This window comes from Lepidochelys kempii, chromosome 19 (assembly GCF_965140265.1).
Source record: "Lepidochelys kempii isolate rLepKem1 chromosome 19, rLepKem1.hap2, whole genome shotgun sequence".
NCBI classification, from domain to species: domain Eukaryota; kingdom Metazoa; phylum Chordata; order Testudines; family Cheloniidae; genus Lepidochelys; species Lepidochelys kempii.
In genome coordinates, this window is record NC_133274.1 from 7,328,345 (window position 1) to 7,334,344 (window position 6,000).

The window sequence follows — 6,000 nt, forward strand, 5'->3', positions numbered from 1 at the left end:
ATATGAAATTGATCAACTAATAAAGCTTCCTACTGCACACTGCAAAGTCAGCAAGAAAATGCAGCTTGCCTGGATGTGTAAATCTCCCCGCTGCCTACAGAGAAAAGCAAACAGCTAATTATCACAGTCTTCAAACACCTGCACCTGTCCTGGGGCTGGGTGGGTAGTGTTGCTGGAGGAACAGTTACTGGGTAAAGTACAAGTTTTCTCTTAATTGGACCAGGGCAGATCAGTGAATTAGTCGGGGATACAAAGCGTTTCCTCTCAGGCTCCTGGCTCATGGGGCAGATGGTAGAAAGTTGTTGCACTGAAGTCTATTGGGGGGTTGGTGAGAAATGAGTTGGGGGTCTCAGGCCAGGTCCTACTGGACAAATGCCCTCATCCCAAAACCTCAGGCTCCCCAGCCCAATCAGCCCTTAGCCTCTCTGCTTAGACTAAACCCTTGAGGTGACACACATGACCAAAGCCAGCCCTGGCTTAAGCAGGTGCAGGCCCCAGATGGATTGGTTTCTATAACCCCTCTGGATTTCTGCAGCTAACTGTTTGATCTGATTAATTTCTGTCATTAACCACATGGTGTGGGATGGAGACATGCTTTTCCCTGGCAGTTTGTAAGGCGAATGGAGTGGGAACCATTAGGAGGATGGAATGCAAATAGAGACCCAAATCCACAAAATTTGGATCATGAGCTGGATCCGGCTTTCAAACAGCCCAAAACCCAAGGGTGGCTGCATGTGGAATTTGGAGTCAGACCCGAAGGCACCTATGAGGCTGAAGCACTTATTTTTGCTCAGCACCACATCCCTTACGTTCACATGGTGACGAATGTGCTTCCCCTTACCGTGAACTGTATCTGAAAATAATGTTTTGAATTAAATCTGGCCTGTCTCAGCTTTTTTGTTGTCGGTGACCCGATTGCTGGGAGGAATGATGTAATTCTGATTCTGTCCTGACCCAATTCTGATATGATTTACGCTAGCATAAAAGAGGAGTAAATCCACGGAACTCAATGGAGTTGTATTGGCATACGATCCAAATCAGGCTCTGAGTATGGAAGCTCGGGGTAAGAGACAGGAAAGCTTTACCCAGCCGGATTGCATTATATTCTGATAATCCAGAGAAGAACTTTCCTGTGTGATGTTTTCAAATATGAAACCTGTTTAGTGAGGTTTTATGTAAAGGCGGTGAAACTTACATAATAGTGCTGACTTTCAAGTACTGGGCCTCAGATACAGAGGAGAGGGGAAATATTTCATATGGAAATCAAGGAAAGCAGATCAAGGAAACAGACATCAAAAGAGCTACAAGAAAAAATAAAAAGAAATGCTTTAAAATAGAAGCTTCCCAGTGTGTTTCTGTGTTCTTTGTAAGCTGCTTGAGCAGAGACTGTCTCTCTTATGGTGCTGAGCATACTGTGTTCATTTAACAAATAAGAAGAACCACAAAACTAAAGCACAGTGCTGCAAACCAAAAAGCACCCCCCAACTGGTGTAATATTTGCATTGGATGGGGTAGTTACAATGTCCTGGAGGTCTGGTGATGATGTGTCATGGGTAGTGATGCATGTCACACATTCTGGGTGTTCAATATGGGTCATGGCACACCGGTTGCTGAATATTTAGCAGTACTGAGAAGCTATAAATAGGGGTATAGAGAGAGAAAAATAGGGGACTGCTTTTAACCTCATTTAAATGCATTGGAGTGGGAAAACTTTTTGGAGAAACAGAGTGGGGGAGTGATAGTTCTTTTGCTATAAAGCCCCCCCTCAAGACAGGCACAGCTGGCCTATTGTTATATCTATTATGGCAACATCTAGGAACCCCAATCAAGGATCGGGGGCTTCATTGTGATAGGTGCTGTACAAACAAGTAAAAGAGTCCTTGAGCTTACCACCTCAACCTCCACCACATGTCTGGAAATCAGCATGCAAGAAAGAGAAATCCCATCGTGTGGAGAAATCCTCCAGGACTTGCATGTGAAATATTCCATTTGTCTGACAAACTGGCACCAAAAAGAGATAACGGGCAGGGGGCGGCGCTCCAAACAGTAGCTTTGCAGTGAGCCACTGGATATGAGCCACTGGTGTTCTGTCTAGCCCTGCTCAAAAGACAGGGACAGGGGAGTTGTCTGACAGTCCCCATAAAGATAACCCTTTTGTATCTCATTTTGGGACCATCATATCCTCCTCATTGGTAATGATTTTTATGTAATGAGGCCTCCTCCATAGATGTGAGCCATGCTTTGCAAACACAAAAACAAGGTCCTTGTCCAGAGGTGCTTAATGTTGGACACAGACAGAGACACCATATAGGACAATAATTCCAACACAAGAAGATACAGAGAAACGGTTGGTGAGGAGGCTGTTATAGGAGGCTTTGGGAAAGGAGTGGGTTTCAAGCACAGGTTTGAGGGAGGCCCACTTGATGACTGTTCTGATGGCATCTTCATCTCAGCGCTAGTTCAATCAGTTGCATCACGAGTCCCTACAAAACCCTGCTTATAATGGCAACTGCAACTGACTCATAACTAGAATGGTGCTAGTGAAAACAGGCACGTGCAACTGTGATAATTGCTACTTTGCTAAATAAACATCCTGACAGACTCTGGAAGAGAAGCGATGTGTCTAAAAGGAGCAAAAAGTGGCAAAGAAAAAAGTGCAAGGACCTTGCAGTGTCAGAAGTGGCAATCAAGGCTAGTCCAGGTGTCGAAGGAAATATTTAAATATATCTAAATACTCCTGTCTCCCAAGTGGCTCTTTAGATCATTCCACAATCGAATTGCTCTGTCAACAACTGTTAATGCAGCAGAAAGCTAGTGGTAGTGATAGCAAGAACCAAGAAGGACTGAACCATTCGTGTCGGTTACAGCTGTATTTGAAATTTTAGTTCATGAGCAAAATAAATGAAACCCAGGGAAAAATCCCGGTTCAGAGAAAGATAAAAATACACCCAGGCAATTCCTGGAAAGATGGAGAAAGTATCTTTATCTCCTGATGGGTGAGTTGCAGCATTGTGGAAGTTTGATTTGAAACACAAATACTAGGAGTGAAGATCAGCCCGTTTCCTTAAATGACAGGAAAACGTTGGCCCTGAAACTCCCTGGTTGAACACCAACAGGCAAACAGGACGTTTAGGGTCCCCCAACTTTTTGTGCAAGTCACAAGAAAAATCCTAAAAGGAGGATGTTTTCAGTGTATACTTTATATGAACTTAGTCTCCCGTTTTTGCTTCATTGGGATTTTATTGGCTTGAACCTAAAGTATGAAACCCTAGACATAATCTAGAGAGACCCAGAAGGAAGGCAGAGAGCTAGGACAGTGCAAAGACCTCTCCTCAGAAGTCCATCAGAAATCCTTGGAGATTTTTCTTTTATAGCTCTTAATGTGGATACCAACCATCCACAATGAGGATTCCCTGAGGAAGAGGGACATAACATACTCGGAATTTTAGGGACCAGTTTTTCCAAGTCCTTAGCCACATGAAATCAGCTCATGTGGAGCTAGCTAGAAACCCTTGGAAAAGATTTACCTTCTCCTAGGCCTTGCCTACACTAGAAAGGGATTGCTGATATAGCTACAGCAGTCTGTCTGTTTATCTTACTGGCAAACCCTCCTAGAGGAGATGCCGTTTATACCACCAGAAGTGTTCTTTTTGCTAGTATAGCTTATACAGTTCCCCCATCAAAATAAGCCCTTCTTCTTCTTCTTCTTGCCATTTCCCTATTTGGGGTCAATAATTTTTTTATAGCCTCCATCCAAAACATGATTGTATGCTTGGCTTTCATGCCAATTTATCTCTCTACCATCCTCTGATATCCCGTCCGTGTACTGAGTCTTTGACCTCCCGCTGGGTCATCTTCCATCCACAATCATTGCAAGGGCCATCCTGCTAACATAACTCTCAGGTCTCCACTGGACATGTCCATATCAACATAGCCTACCTTGCCTCAACTTGTCTTCAACTGGGGTAACCTGTACTGGGCCCCTCACAGACTCATTTTGTTTCTTATCACAGAGTGTCCAACTATTTGACCATCTCATCATCTTCATTTCCAGAGTGGAAAGCATACGGATTTCTTTTCTTGTGGCCCAACAAGTCTCTGTTCTGTACAGTAGGATGGGTTGAATTACACTTTATAAACTTTGTTTTTAATTTTATTGATATCTTTTTATCACAGAGAACTGGGATTGGCTCCTACCATTTGACTAAGCAGCTTTGGTACAAGAAACAAAGCTATTCTGGGAAAATGAGTTTTTTGGCTGGTGTAAGTGTGTTTACACTAAGTTTTTGCCGGTATAGCTATGTTGGTTAGGACTGTGATGCTTTCACTCTCCTAACCGACATAGCTATGCCAGCAAAAATGTCAAGTGTTCGATCCACTCACACCACTTTTCTCTAATCCCACATCATCCGGGAGTGGATCCCCAAGTCACACAATTACCAGGGTGACCTCTACAGAAGCTGAGACTGCCTGGATCTAGTTTAGGTATTTCTAAGGCATCTATCAATGTGGTACTTAAGCATAGTATCACCCTCAGTGGACTTCCTGTGATGTGCAGTGGCAGTCAAGAAAGCTAACAACCTTTAGAAAAGGGATGGATAAGACAGAAAATATCAAAATGCCTCTATATAAATCTATGGTATGCCCATGCCTTGAAAACTGTGCTAAGTTCTAGTTGCCCCATCTCAGAAAAGATATTTTAGAATTGGAAAAGGTGCAGAGAAGGGCAAAAAAAAATTATGAGGGACATGGAGCAGCTTCCACGTTAAGAGAGATTTAAAAGACTGGGACTGTCCAGCTTTAAGCAGGGATCTGACCGAGGTCTATGAAATCCTGACTGGCGGGGAGAAAGTGAAGAGGGACGTGTCATTTACCTTTTTACAGAACACAAGAACCAGGGCTCACCCAATGAAATTAATAGGCAGCAGATTTAAAACTACCGTAAGAAGTCCTCTTCCCACAGCGCACACTCAACGTGTGGAACTCATTGCCAGGGGATGTGGCGAAGGCCAAAAGTATAACTGGGTTGAAAAAAGAATTCGATATGTTCATGGAGGATCAGTCCATCAATGGCTATTGGCCATGGTGGTCAGGGACACAACCCCATGTTGTGGGTGTCCCTAAATCTCTGACGGCCAGAACCTGGGACTGGATGACAGGGGATGGATCACTTGATAATTGCCCTGTTCTGTTCATTCCCTCTGAAGCAACAGGCACCAGCTACTGTTGGAAGACAGGATACAGGGCTAGATGGATCATTGGTTTGACCCAGCATGGCCATTCTTATGTTCTTAGGAAACTCCCAGAACAGGTTCTCTAGTACTGTCTGGAACAGATTTTCCATGATCTGGAACCACTCAGGACAGGCTTTCTGTGATTTGACACCATGTAGTGTAGGTTTTACATTACTAGGTGTTATCCACAGCTAACTTTCTATAACCTGGAACTAGATGGAATACACTTTCTTCATCTCACAACTAGAGAAATGTAGGCACATCTGAACCTCAGGCTCCTGCCGGGACCCTGGGGCATTGTATTTTGCCAGCTGCGCACCCGCTTGTGTCTCCTGCCTTTGACCAATAAGGTACGTTCTGACCTGGCCATACTCGTGGGGAGCCATTCTGGCTTAATACACACATTCCTCCTGCTCCAGAAGCTGTTGCACTAGTGTTCCTAGATGTGTCCGTGGCTTCCCAGCAGCCACTTCCATTTCTATCCGCCTCTGAGACAGGAAACAAACAACTCACAGAATGTGAATCATTTATAAAAAGGGAAAGGGGAGAAAAAAGAGACAGGTTTGATTTGTGGAGCCTAGTGAAGTGATGAACAAGAGAGCCGCGGGGACAGATCCTCAGCTGGTGTCGATTGGCATAGCTCTATTGAACTCCACAGGGCTAGGCTGATTTGCACCAGCTAAGAGTGTGTGACCCCTGGAGTTCTGCACAGACACCGAATTTGTCATTTCCTTACCACGTCACTTGCAGTTGGCTGCAGTATTAC